The 15,667-nt window shown below is 31.2% G+C and overlaps 1 protein-coding gene and 1 pseudogene across 1 annotated transcript in view; one reads left to right on the top strand and one right to left on the bottom strand.

Annotated features, from left to right (window-relative positions):
- Nucleotides 1-12,657, top strand: part of LOC126852676 (F-box/LRR-repeat protein 14) — a 56,807-nt gene extending 44,150 nt beyond the window's left edge. The window contains exon 3 of the transcript XR_007687864.1: nt 11,097-12,657. The gene's annotated coding sequence lies outside the window, so the exon portion shown is untranslated. The remainder of the gene's footprint in view (nt 1-11,096) is intronic.
- Nucleotides 3,705-5,044, bottom strand: LOC126852689 (uncharacterized; annotated as a pseudogene).
- Nucleotides 12,658-15,667: the final 3,010 nt, after the last annotated feature.

Raw genomic sequence — 15,667 nt, 5'->3', positions numbered from 1 at the left:
AGCTAATAATTTACCTTTTTTTAGAATCTAAGCAATGCATTTTTCGATTACGTTACAAAATGTCCTCTCTGAGGAAAATTTTACAGCGTTTTGGAATCTGGCTCTAACGAATATACATGTTTCTGCATTACATATCTATATATTTGTAGATATTAAATCTCATTGGACTCATTGGTTTATTTTTAGGGATTTTTCTAAGTCGAACTTTTCCAAGTCGGGTGCTTAAGAACGAACTTTATTAAATTTATTACTTATGATTTGATTCGCTATTATTCGCGTCCATACGTTTATTGCGATATTGAAACGTACACTGCCGATTGGTTTGCGGATTTTCTTTTGCCTATAATAAAAAATTGCGACTATTAAACACATCGTTCGGTGTAAAAGTGACTTTGTCTGTTCATAGAATGCGATCGGAGAAAAAATTTCTCTGTAACACGACACTGAGCAAGAAATTCTATGTGTTTTCGACAATTAATTTTTTTTTAACAACGCGAAAATATTTTTAAAAAATACTAAAAATACCTTCACAAAAATAGATGCGCTGTTCTAAATCTCTCGCCAAAAGTTGTTGCATTCGTTGATAATAATACAGATGCAATCTGTTCTGCCAGGATATGGTTATAGCAGTTATTAAAGTAGTCTTAAATTTCAACTGGATTGTTTAAGATTCATTTGTCCATATAGGACATTTTCAAGATAGGTTTGGACGCTAAGCCGATTTTGGCGAACACTATTTCAAGACAGATTTTAAACAACATCTATGAATTCCGCTCTAGAATTCGCATTTGATGACAAGACAATGGAACACAGTGAGTAGAGAGATAGTAGAGGATGATCTCTGTCAAAAAATACATGCCAGCGTTCAAAGCCCCGCCTTGCCGATAAAAAATTGCGAATGAATACAATACTAGTAATATCATATAACGCATAAATAAGACAAATTTTCAACAAGGATAATGATGCGTTGTTCAAACGGGAACATTTGTCTGTTTTTATGTATTTTATTTTTGAAAAGAAACATTCACATAAATATAGTGGATCCAAACATGGAAAATAATTTAAAGATCTAAATTTTTAACTATAAAAATTTGATATATTTGATATTCTTAAAAATTCCCTTTTTCTGACCACGTTTTTAGCGAAAGATTATTTTGTTAATCACAAAATTTTGCCTGGTATTCTAAGTTTTGTTCTTCAATTTAAGAGGATTTTTTCGATTTTCTATTTTCCATTAAAAATTTTTATAATTTTTTTAATGAAATTATATATTTCAGCGCCAAATAAAAATTTCTAATTTTTTTCATCTATATAAATGTATGGTTTAACATATAATTATAATTTTTGAGTTAGCAAAGGTTTCTTGTCATCTACACAATTTAGTGTAAGGCTATTTTATTATTTTATCACTTTGTTATGAATTCAATTTGATCAAATATTAATAGTTTATTTATATGAAATATTAATATTATCCATAGTTAAACATGATATACCATGTGATAAGATTCTTAGATTCTGCGGACAGACAAAGTCTAAAATAAATAAAACCTATTTTAATATTTCCATATTATATAAACTGCTGCTATACATGTAAAATATTTTGAAATTTCGATAATTACAATTAAATTATTTTTTATTAAATGTTGTTTTACTGTTGTTTTATTATTGTTGTAATTATATAGATGGTTTCAGAGCTCTACCAATTTATATCTTTGATTTAACCTATAACTTGAAGTTGATTTTTTTGTAACATAAATTAATTTAAATCAATGATTAATTAAAATCTTTTTTTTTGTTTCTTAATTGAGCTATGTTCGTTCAACTTCGTGCGAAGAAATGTAACTTCAAAAGATCATCTTGTCTTCTTTAGATTAAGTGGTTCGTATTCATTCAGTTGAAATTTATATATGTATAAGTAAAACTTAAGTAAATGCTTAAGTTTGCGTTTTGATGCATAGACGAAACTACGTTTGAATTTAAGTTGACACGAATAAAATCTACTTGATAAAGTCGAACTTATTGAAGTCTTGACTTCAACGAGTTTTTGACGATTCATAATCGCAACTTATTTATAATAAGTACCATCTTAAGCATGAATATAATAGTTTTAATTGACTTTTACGGACTTATTAAGAGCATTAAGCATTAAGATCACAAATAAGTTTTATTTCGTCAACGTTGAATATGACTTAAAGATTGCATTGAAAAAAAATATTATCAAGAATTATCGAAAATATATTTATTATACAACTAAATTATCAATTAATTAACAATAATAAAGGTTTATATAATTTACTATTATTTAATATTTACTATATATTTCAGTTTTTGATAAATCAGATGAAAATTGTGTTGGCGTTAAGTATATTCGGTGCAACGAGCGCAATATTTGAATTAATTTCAGGAATTTTTTCTGCCGGACCATCTCCTGTAAATAATCTTGCTTGACATTTTTTTGTGACATGTAAATTTTTAGTAATTGCGGCCAATACATTAATAAATACATTCATTTTTAATTACAACATTGTTTTTGTTGTCTTGTCCCAGGTTTAACATTTCCAGTGTCTCACCATAAATCATATAACATATCAAAAGCTGCTTGAGTAGTGAACACAGTGAACATGTTGAACACGTACTAAATAAAATAATTGTTTATAACACATTTTTTAAAATTATTAAGATATTTATTCATATAAAAATAATTAAAATTTATTTTGTCAAATGATGGCGTTTTCTTTCAGGTTACAATACAATTATGACCATAAAATTTAACATAACGGTGTAATTTTATTTTTATATATTATTTTATACCTATATGATATCATAATAATTAATTTTACTTTAATTTTACTGCGATATTTCTAAAAGTCCCTCATCGCATAACAAATTAGAAAATATAGTATATTATCTAACATTAATCTACGTCTGACTTTATTTTATACTCTTAAATCCATGTTTTTTGTTTGTAACTTGGTTAATCCAAATGTTTTAATTTGTATTTGCCTTTTGTTTGCCATTAATATTTATGGACACTTTTGGATAAACGAAGTAATATACTGTTATTAGTGAAATTAATAAATTCAGAAAAAATTTTACAATTCACATAACCATTCTTATTCATATATTAGATTTTAGGCACAATGATAATAATCTACAATTTCCAATTTTTTTACGATATATCCCTCTATATAATATATTATATTTTTTCCTATTATTTTTAAATTTGCTGGTCATGTAAGATCTATCGGTATCTGATTTTCTGAATTATTGAATCATTATCAAATTCTAAACAATTGTAAGATTTACTATGAATTTTGATATCATTGGCATAAAAATTTGCTTTATGCTTATAAATTATAATGCATTTGAATTATTGTTATGATCATATATCAGCTTTTTATTTTTACAAATAATATTCTGTATCTAAATGGTCTTGTGAAAATTTATAAGTTAAAAAATATTAATATTGTTGCGTCTGCGCGACGACTTCGAGAATAATCGAATCGCACATGACACAATCGACACACACGCTTCGCGTCGTAAAAATACTGATTATAAGAAACGACGAGAACTTTAATCCAACACAAAATACAGAACACAACGCGTAACTGATAATATCGTTCGTAAAGAAAAGCGGGATCAACAGCAGAAACGTCCGCACGGAATCAAATCCGTCGCGAGATTCAGATGGCGGCTCGAAACACACGATGATCGGTGTTGTTATCAATAAATATTGACCGGGCACACGTTAAACAAATAGTTTTCCATAGAAACCTACTCGTTTAACGGCTGGGTTATTGTGTTGGACTTGATGTTCATCCATCAAGTTCAAACCACCTTAATAACATAGGCTGTTTAAACTTGTGCAAGAATCTGGTCTAGGTTTGGATCAGTAGGTCGGGATTCTCTAATCTCTCAAGAATATTTGCGCGTGCGTGATATCGAATGATCGTTTCCTTGTATTCAAATGTGGCATCAGTGTTTTGATGGGTGATGATCCCCCATGAAGCACAACATTTAAGTTTGACAAGATCAGTCACAGTTGTGGAGTTATATGAGGCCATCAAGTACTGATACAATGCCCTAAGAGTGGTTTTAGTTCCTGTTTGGTGTAGAACATCATCAGTTCTTACTGCAATGGCCAATAATATGGCTAGTGGTGCTTCTAGACTCTTTGGCATGACTGATGGAACCATGGGTGAAAATAAAGCTCGTGGAAGCTTCTCATTGGGGAAGAGTTGTGTGGGGTCAACTATAGATCTGCCAAAATCCTTATGGAATAGGTCAACTATGATTGTGGGGAAAGATGCTGCAATTCTAGGAATTCTAGTCGAATCCAAGGCCAGGTTGTCTTTTTGCTGTATTGATGTTATACTTTGTCTTCATGATATTCATTATTGTTTTCATTGTCTCTGAGCTTTTGCGCATGATTTTGTCAAACGCTGCACCTATGGAAATGAACATAAGACACAAAAATTGCATGTCAGAGTGGAATTTCTCATTACTGGTGAATCTAAGTTTCAACAACTTAGGCTCAACGACTCTTCAACTTTTACAGCCAAGTTACCGAGCGATATGCCATGTTGGACCCAATTAGCACACTTCAATGTCGACTCCAGGGTTTCGACGAATATTCTTACTCTACCTTGGACTCCTGTCCAAGTTACCGACCGATACGCCATCTTGGACCCAATCGACTTTCAGCACATATTAATGTCGACTCCAGGGTTCCGACGAGAATCTTCCTGCTCTACCTTAGACTCCTGCCCAAGTTACCGAGCGAAATGTCATCTTGGACTCAATCGATCAATGGTTCTCCCGGTTTTGCGTTCTGAAATCCTTCGTACTCTGCCTCTTGAACTCCGAAAATCTCTCTTCTTTAACGCTGTTGTCGAAATCTTCAGACAAGAGAGGGGTATCTACTATGGACCCAACATTCTCAAAGAGGACTCCTTAAGCCCCTGCCTCGGCATTCGCCCTAAGATCTGACGGGAAAACCACAGCTCAAAAATCGCGGGTGAAGCAGTCGTCAAAAAAAAGATGTTCAAATCCTCTCATTTCAAAATTTCCACGAATTTTTGAACAGCTTCCGCTGAATACAATAAACAGAAAACTAAATAATACACTTATCAAAACAAATATCATAATAATTACACACATTTAATAATTAATGTTTAAATGTTATTAAAACTATTTTCTTGTAAAACTTTAACTGTTATAGCTCTCTGAATAGCCATTTTCAAGGAAGTACGGAAAAAAAAAATTAGCTGCCGTAGCTAAAAACTGCGTGTAGTAACTACATTTCAGTCGTAATATATGGACAGCAAACATCTTAGTTGTGATATCTATTTATTAAGTGCAACAACGAACATGTTAGCTGTGATACTTATTTATTAGAAGCAACAGCAAACCAGTTTACAAATTTCTTTTGCAAACCATGATTAGCTATGGTAGCGAAAATTTTTTTTTCCTTGAGTGATTCCCTCTAACTGTAAAGTTCTTCTTATGAAGTTATTTGATAAGGCCGTAACGAATTGTGCGCAAGCAATCTTATCACGCACTTGATGAGAGCATTCCGGATGCTAATTTTGACGCTCAATATCAGAGCCCAAAGTTGCCTCATCCTCTCCCGATTTTTGTTTTCTATTCGTAAATTGAGAATAGTAAAATTGAGAATAACATTCCTCTCCAAAACGTAATTCTAATTTAGATTTCAACTTCGCATAATTCAAACTCTCAATATCATTAATGCATTCTAAAATTGCCCGCGTTTTTCCTCTCAAACAAGAAATTAATGCTACACTCTTTGTCGCGTTACTCCACTGATTAGCTCGCGCGATTAATTCAAATTGGGAAAAGAATTCTCTTAGAGGAACACTTCCATCAAAAATATTCGGCTTTAATTTATAATCTAATTCTTTATTAATTGAATCTCGCGATTCTTGCGCTCCGATTTCCTCACGCACCTCCGCCTCCTGATAGCTACCCGCTCTAAAACTATTTCTATTACTTTCATTATTAAAACGACTTAGCTGAATGTCAGCATCCATTTGGCGCATTCTTTCCTCCATTCCACGAAGCATCTCATTCCGTTGTTGAATATGCGCTTCAAATTCAACTCGCTCTTGTAAACGCTCTTCTCGCAGCTGTCGGATCTCCCGCAACACAGATTGAAGCATGATCGCTTCTAATGTCAGTCCTGTTGCCGTAGCTTCCGGAGAAGCTCGAAGCGGAGTCTCAGCTCGGAATCTTTTGCGCGTCACGATTCCAGATGGAAATTCTTGTCGTTGCTCTGATGCCATAACTCGTTTTTGCATTTCTTCAAATTGTGTCGTTGTCCAATTCTATCCCGGACGAGTCCTCAAAATGTTGCGTCCGCGCGACGACTTCGAGAATAATCGAATCGCGCAATCGACACAATCGGCACACACGTTCCGCGTCGTAAATAATAACACTGATTATAAGAAACGAAGGGAACTTTAATCCAACACAAAATACAGAACACAAGGCGTAACTGATAATATCGTTCGTAAAGAAAAGCGGGATTAACAGCGGAAACGCCCGCACGAAATCAAATCCGCAGCGAGACTCAGATGGCGACTTGAAACACACGATGATCGCTGTTGTTATCAATAAATCCCCCGGCAACGCGCTTAGAGACGATTTCTCGGAGACGGCATAATCCAGGGATGCAACAATATAAAATATAAATTTATAAGTTAAAAGATATTCAATATTAATAAAGAAATTAAAGTTACGGAATATCTAGAACTTGAGTGCGATATTATTGAATATGTTTGTGAAGTTTGAAACAAACAGAGTCTTTTTAACGGTTCTTTTATTTGTAGTTAAATATCTGACTCATATATGTGTAATTGATTAAATCTTGTCAAGGTAGGGCATGGCGATAAGAATACCGGACATTGAGAAAACTAGACAAGTGCCGACTAATTGATCTCTGTGATTTCGTTTATATCATGGTTAAAGATATTTAATATGGTCTATCATTGAAAATATCTTCTGCTATTTTTAGATTGATTTTACTACAGATCCTAACTCACATATAAAATTTTTCTTTCTGTACATTAATTTTCTGTCATCTAAAGTTTCTATATTAAACAAATAATTCAGTTTTTTAGAGATTATTTGTTTTAAGTGAGCCAAACAATTTTGTAAAAGGTTTAAAGCCTTTACCAAACGGACTTCTACTATTTAATAAATCAATCAATCAATTATCTCAATAAATTTGGTTGTAGCATCACAGTTTTGAAATTCTTCCAGCGTTTTTAAAAAATTTAATTGCATTTACTACAGAGGCTTAAAGTGCGGAGGCAGCATATCAAACTTTCATTTTATTTTGCTTTTAATTGATGCATTTTGAAATTAACTTATTTTTTAATTTTAATGTTAATTAAACTGAATATTATGTAATATATTTTCATTTAATTTTATCATGCAGTGCAAAAAACTTTATTCGGTTAAAGCATTTTGATCCAATTATAATAATAAAAAGATCAGTTCCAAATTTTCTTTCTGACTTATTTTTGATATCCTATATTATTGATATACTATCAACGATTGAATTTTCGAAAGATACTGATACAAAAGTTATAAAGTTCATTGAATATTATTGATGGAATGATTACAAAATACTCTTTTTATTTAAAAGAAATTTTTTTTATTATTAATGTGAAAAACATTTAAGGTTATTCAAGATCACCAAAGTGTGTGTCTACTTGTCCTACAATTTTGATTATGGATATTTCCTCCTATCTCTAATCGTTTTTCTTCGAAAAAAGATACGGTAAATTTTATATCAAACGCTATATATGGGCTATATGTAGGTTAGGTACAGTAAAGATCTGAACGAATTAATGTACTCTGACTTATAAAAAATAATATATTCGATCAAAGAAAACAATCAATATATATATCTCATAGCAAGGTTGTCGAAAAATTTTTTGATCCCGTTTGAACACGTATGAACTTCGAACGTGCATGAATCTAAAACAAAATGCTATCTAATTCTGCTTCTCTCAGCGGCGATGAAGGAGACACCAAACACACTAGTAACTGATCAATCACATATTCCTTATTATATATGTAACATTTGAAATCCACATCAAAGTATGAAGCGCAGAGAGCTCTTACAATTAGCTATAACAGCAACATCCTTTCCAGTTTGTGATCGATATCATATCGTATGCATTTTGCTTCGAAAAGTTTTTGTCATTTTGACTATGACTTGTGAAATCTATTTTAACAATTTTCAACTTTAGTACTTCAACTTGCAAGCGCAAACACGAATTAAAGGAAAATTAAAAAGGCACTATGAGTCAAGCGACAAATGTTAATACGAAAAATATCTTCACAATTTTATTAATATTATTTAAATTATATAAAAATCAAACAATTAATTAATTTAAAAATTTAAGAATTTAATAAATTTGGTTGATTAAATTTTTTTTGAAGTTCTAATCTAAAAAAAAAATTATTATTATTATTAGCGAGATGTCCATTAATGTAAATAATTACTAAAAATAAATCATTAAAATTAATAATTATATAGCTATGTAATTACATAAATATGTTTATTTGAATAATCTACTTGTTTATTCTAAATAATATTTTCATTTTTATTTTTGAATATATTTTTTTGAACATAAAATATGTTTTATATTGTTATAATTTATAAAATTTATAATATTAAGATTTTTACGTTTTTTATTGCAATAATATTTTTATAATCAGCATTTATATAAGATACCAAGTGCAAGAGAAACTTTTGTGGTTGCATTAGATCATTAATGGCAACCCGTTCTTTGAAAAGAGATAAAAGTAATCTCTCTCGTCAACAAAGATAATAAATTGCATTGTGTAGCTCTAAATAATATTGAATAAAACTGTGACGCGCAATATATGCTTCTCTCTCTCCAATTAAGTTAGCTTCGACCTTTATAATTTTTACAATTCTTTTCTATGGATTTAAAATAAATTAAATTAAATTTCTAAATATAATTTAATAAATTTAAAAATATATTGTTCTAACATGTTCGTGCATATCACCAAATCAATGTTATGAATGTATCTCTAAACATTTACTTTTATTGTATTTCATGACACAAAATCTAAAGGAAGATTCGTACAAATCATCTATTGTGTGTGTCCATTTAGATTAATCTAATAGTTAGGAAATTTTTAATTGAAGATTTTTTTGTATTAATGCGTTATAAGCAGAATGACCTTCTCATATTTTTAATGTTTTTCTATTAAAACATGTCCATCTATTTAAAAATATTTAACAGATATGTGAGCAAGATGTCGGATAAAAGATCTGCACATTTTTATCTAATTTTGTTGCATCGATAAAAAAAAAAGAACCAATGATAATACATCATTCATATTTCCAGATATTTACATTCTGCTGTTACTGATTAACTTGTCAACTTTTCGGGTCTCCTTCACGGTCCAATAAAGTATTTCTTTTTTTTTCAATCAACACGTTTATGATTCTTAAAAGAGGCTTCATCGATACATTGTTAAAAAATGATATATTGTTTTTCAACCGGTCCTAAATTTACGTATGCATATTCAGCGAACGAAATGTCACCGTCAGAAACGAAAATAATCGTAACGATATGTATTACGAATTGTACATGAATAAAGATGAGGAAGGATGAAAGGAAGAGGCGCGGAAAGTATAGAGCGAAAACGAAGAAAGACAAATGGAAAACCCATTCTAGCAGCTTAAGCTATTTTCGTTGTTCGTTGTTATAAGCTTTTATATTTAAAAAACGCACACAAAAACGAATTTCTCCGGACGGAAGTGTTACCTTTAGCGCGCCGAATTCGTGATACGATTGCGTGTTTCCAAGAGAGACGTATGAGAAAAGGGGAGGGGGAAGCAGTGAGGACTGTATGTGATAGCTGCGTACTAATTAATTACAGCTGCGTAGATTATCGATCCAAGCGTGTACGCCTGACATCGCGTGCTGATCCGGCAGTTTTTGTTGATACAGTTACGTTTGTACGTGTTTTTTTTTTCCTCATTGATTCATGCATCGATGCTGCTTCTGCCGGAGCGATTAAACTAGAAATCGACGATAGTTTAACGAGATATTATTATACCATCATTTAAGACAAAGAGGGCGTGCGTAATCCCGGAATTCATGGATATATAGAGATTGTTCGTTTGTATAATATAAAACGTGAGTTTTTCCTTATCGGTAATATCACATTAATCGTTGTTCCACTCGATATTTTAATAGTCAAACCTGAAATTAAGATTCCGTTAAAAAAAATTTGCTTTGTATTTTATATAACGAATAATCTCTTGTATAATTCAGGAAAATTATTGTCATCTGAACGCAGAAAATACTTTCTGTCAATTTTGGGAGACGCTTTATTTTCACAAATAACATTCGCCATTTTTTTATTGATACAAACGAATCATCAATTTTGTTATCCTTGTTAGCAGGAGCGGATCTTCATCGTGAAAGGATTTAATGGATTTTCAATCTCTGTATTTATTTTAAATTCGTCACTCTTCGCGAAAATTTCAATTCCATTAATGACTAAAAGTGAAATAAAAAATAGTAACAATACTTTTTTACTTTTCAGAGACATTTTGATCATTTCTCATGTGTGTGATCAGAATTTTTATAAAATAAATTTATTTTTAATTATTTAATATTTATGGTCGAACTCTCTGAGTGATTCGCAAATAAAAAATTATTATATAATAAATTAATATTAATATTAATTATTAGTTGTGTTTAATTTTGTTTTATTATTGTTACAGTTATTATTATAGTAGCATTATATATTATGTTATTGTTTATTTATAAAAGTTAATTGATGCAGCATGTATAAGAAATTTATTTATTTTTTTTTAATCATGCATGATCGTTCAGAAAAATATTTCGAATTTATGAGCTTAAAAGCAAAACTTATAAGTTGTGATCAAGTAATTAGCGAATTTCAAGATGTCTCGGAAAAAAGTCTCACCCTTTCGCTTGCTAGACTTAAAAGTATTATTTTCTTATCTTATTGCATTGTTACGCACAGTGTATCAAAGTGGTTAACTCTGTTGACAGATCCGCCCCTGCTCAACAACAGCAGCAGCAGCAGCAGCAACCTCGATGTAACGCTAACATCCGCCGTTTGCGAATAGCGCTGAATACTTTCGCTGGCGAATAGTTTAATTGACAGGATGCCAAATGTTAGTTCTAAGTAGTCTCGTAGCGAATTACTCGTCTTAACGAATCCTCTTGCGCGGACTTATCGCATTACGGGGCATTGAAGTAACGCATCTTCATCTGTCAAGGGTGGAGAACAGGAAGAGAGAGAGAGAGAGAGAGAGAGAGAGAGAGAGACAGAAAGAGAGAGAGAGAGAGAGAGAGAGAGAGAGAGAGAGAGAGAAAAGGAAGGGAAGGATGGCGATCACGATCACGAGATTTTTATGGCCTTTTAAATTCGTTACGAAAGAGCTGGAACAAAAATTTGTACTTTGCCCGCTGTCACAGTTTTTGGAAAAATAATCCTACTAATAATCGAGATTTTTTTGGAATTTTGTTTGCTGGAAAAATTATACAATAAGTGTATATGTATATATAATTATATTTTTCAAATTATTTTTATCATATGTATATATATATATATGTATGTATGTATGTATGTATGTATGTATGTATGTAATATGCAAATCAGCACAAATATATTTTAATCGAACATTATAGTAACAAATAAAGAAATTGACGCGATACGAAAATATATTTCAAACACAGCTCCTTAATTATGTTTTGGAATATTAACTCCCTTGATATTAGAAGGGTGGAAAAATTCGATCGAGGCGAACATTTGTCGAACGCGAATTTCTTTTGAGCTGATTCGAAAAAATTCTCGCTTACACACAGTTAATCTTGAAAAGTCGATGACGAAATATAACATCGAAATAGGCACTTATATATAATTCGTTTCTCGCTTGAAATTTTTATTTCGTGAAAAAAGGGTTATTTTTATCATCGAGCAGAGCATTATCATCGACCAATCAAAGCGCGACTTATGCTGTACGGACGAGCTTTACCCTACATATGGCGATCACGTGGAATAGTCGTGCTAAATGTCCTGTACTACATCGTAATACGCAAGTATAGGTTATGTCAAACAGATCTTGTATCGCGGCATTTTCTTTTACGTGTGCATACAATTTCTCAAAGATTCTTTAATGTCGATTATATGAATTTTGCGCGAATTTATTTGCATCATAATAATTTCCCACTTGATGTTAAGGGTGTAAAATTCTTTTCATATTTGTGTCGATATTGTTACGAAAGCATGAGTGAAATTTTGAAAATATTAAGTTGCGAAATATCATAGAGACGGACAGGTCGAAGTTTTCATACACAGGACTTACACAAATTATTGCTTGAAAGTGCTATCTGTAACTTTTATAAACGTTCATACGAGTTATCGCAGTAAATGTATCTCAAACGATTGCGTGAAAAAATATTTATTCCTCGTGTTTTTCCTCTAACGTTTTTTATCTATATTTGCTCTTGCTGTACACATGCGCGTGCGTGCAGACACACACATATACTTGAATTATTAAAATAAAAAACTTCATTTTTTTGTGTTTTATCCAAGGTAGTCGCTATATAATTGAACTTTATTATGATAAATATATATATATATATATATATATATATATATATATATATATCTTTAAAATTTAAATTAATTTAAAAAATCGTGCAGTACAAAAAAGGCACCTTTTTCTATAATTTGATTTAAAAAGTTGTCAGATTGAATATTTATTAATTATTTCGAATACTATACACTTGTCAGTTTAATGTTTAATAATTTTCTCTCGTTACATCATATGTTTTTAATTTTGCATAATTATAAATAAACGCATAATCAATTAAGCATATAATTTTCAATCTTCCGGCGTTATACGTACCTCAAAAAAAAAAAAAATTAATTAAAAAGTAATTGTGAGCAACAATTTTATATAATTAAAAATCAATTTAATTATTGATTGATAATTGAACAAATTAATATATTCAAAAATAATAATTTAATTAATAGTTGGGACAACATAACTACAAATTAAACTACTAAGTTGAACGCTTTACGTGTTTCGAATATTAATTGAATGAATAGTTGAAAGTATATGCACATTATTATTTAATAATTTAATTAACAACTGATAAATTACATCTTCAATTAACAGTAATGAATAATAAATGCAAATAAATTTTTACTCACGCGCAATTTTTACTTCAGTTCTAAACATATTTTAATTATTGAAAGAGAACATATTGGTCATTGGAATTTCAAATAAGCTATTCGGTAGCGTTTCGACGACTAACAATAAGTCGTGTCAATCGCACGATCTCTTTTTATACAATGTGAATCATTAGAAATTACCTTCTAAGATATTTTCATAAATATTGATTTAGATAAAAAGATTTGAAACAAAAGTTAAATTATTTTAAAAAGGCTTATTTGGTTGTTTTAATTTTTTTTAAATGCAAGCGTCAAAAAATTTTGAAGGTCATCTCTTTTTTCAGAGGTCATTTCAAGATCATTCCACGGTTAAGGTTTGTCATAGGTCATTTGATTCGTCTTCTTATCCTCTACAATTATATGATTAAAAATACGGCTTTCCATTAAAAAAAAAAACGAGATCTTCAGAATTTTTTGACGCTTGCATCGAAAGAAAAAACTAAGACTATCAAAATGTAACTCTTTCGAAATAATTTAACTTTCATCTTAAACTGTTTTTGTAAAATCAATATTTATGAAGGTATTTTAGAAGGCAATTTTTAGTGATTCACCCTATATATTTGACGCTATCGGAACGCTTGATCACTTTTGATTTATTCACCTATCCACAGAGTAACTTTGATTTATGATATTGTGCGAATATATAAAATGACGATCGGTATTCGAAACGAAGCGTTTGATTAGTCGACGTATCGAAATAATTGAAAATCGCGATAATTATGAGCGGGCAAAGTGATTTTTTATTTTTATTTCTCTCTCTCTCTCTCTCCCTTTTTTTCCATTGCCTTTCGATTATTTTGTCCGACAAAGTTGTAAGTATAGCTTATATTATATATAGGATATATAGACAGTGGAAAATACCTCGAGTGTTTGAACGTAGCATTGTAAGTAGCTTACATACGATGGACGCTGCGATGAAAATACCTCCAACATTTCGACGACTAATGTGCTTGCGGTCATACGCTTTAAGATTCAACGTTAATGTCCTCTTCCCTCGAATTCGCGAGGGATACATCGACGTCGTCTCGATCTTTCTCTTTTTTCTCTTGTTTCTCTCATTATTTTAATTTTCAGGCCATAGATATCTCTCTGAGAGAAAAAAAATAGCAGGTGTCGCGATAGTTGTTACCAGTATCGTGTTGAGAGAATCTTTATCTTGTAATCTCTTATTTTTATAATGCACAGATTGCGTATCTGTCATTGCTTTTCAATATGATGATGAAACATTTAAAAAAATTTTCACACAATATATTACTGTACAGTAATATGATTAAAAAAAATTATTTCGAATTTAAAATATGATATTAATATTTGCTCTTCGAGACGAAATAACACATTGAATAATTTAAATAAGAGAAAAGCAAGACACACACACAATCTCTCTCTCTCTCTTTCTCTCTCTTTCTTTATAAAGTTTCTGCGTCTATTGATAAAAAGAGAAAGGTGTGTAATCTCACGCTTGTGTCAAAAAACGATCCGTCATGTTTCTTCGCAAAAATTAAAAAAGAAAATAATTATTACATTCTTTCTTATTACATCGGAAATTGAATGCAGTGAGATTATACCGTTCCCAAAATCTCTGCCGCGAACAATCGCTGATGATAATAATAAAATCGTGATCGACACGAATCATGTATACGCGCGTCTCTTTGATCTTGAATCCTCCCCTCCCCTCTCTTTTTGTCTTTACTTTTAAAAGAACGTTCGCGCTTTAATCGGTTCGAACCCGGAAAGAACTCTTGCGTCGCGAACGAATTTCCGACCCTCGTTCGCGACGTGTTCTCCTCTACTCTATATCACCAAGCGAATCGTATCGTGGTGCGACACTCGGTGCGAAAGAGGAAACGCGATCGATACCGAAAGAGAGAGAGAGAGAGAGAGAGAGAGAGAGAGAGAGAGAGAGAGAGAGAGAGAGAGAGAGAGGAAGAGAAAGAGCGAGCGATTTCGTACCTTGAGCGAAACTCGCGACGTACCATTACATGAGCGAGGCTTAGAAAAGCCCTTAACCCGAAGTATCCGAATAATTTTGAAAAAGGTGGGGAAGAGGAGAGGATCTCGAGAAACTTTGCGAACCTCTCTGTAAATAATCAACATAGTTATGCATGGTATAATAACAATTACGCGACACTGAGAATTAATATTTATTCATCAGATTGATTATAATTTATTGTTTAAGGAAAAATTTTTTTATATGTTCTTATTATATCTGTTTTTATTATATTTATTTATGATACCGTTATTATAATCCTAAATCCTGATGAATTTTTTTAGCAATTTTATATCTTAGGAAATTATGTCGGAAATTTTCCGCAAGCTCTCCAGATTATTTTGCAAAATTAAGACAAAATGGACATTTCGGGTTAAGGTAACGATATTT

This window comes from Cataglyphis hispanica, chromosome 11, assembly GCF_021464435.1.
Source record: "Cataglyphis hispanica isolate Lineage 1 chromosome 11, ULB_Chis1_1.0, whole genome shotgun sequence".
Taxonomy (NCBI): domain Eukaryota; kingdom Metazoa; phylum Arthropoda; class Insecta; order Hymenoptera; family Formicidae; genus Cataglyphis; species Cataglyphis hispanica.
Note: the sequence above shows the minus strand (reverse complement) of the source record. Positions and strands in the feature narration are given on the sequence as shown.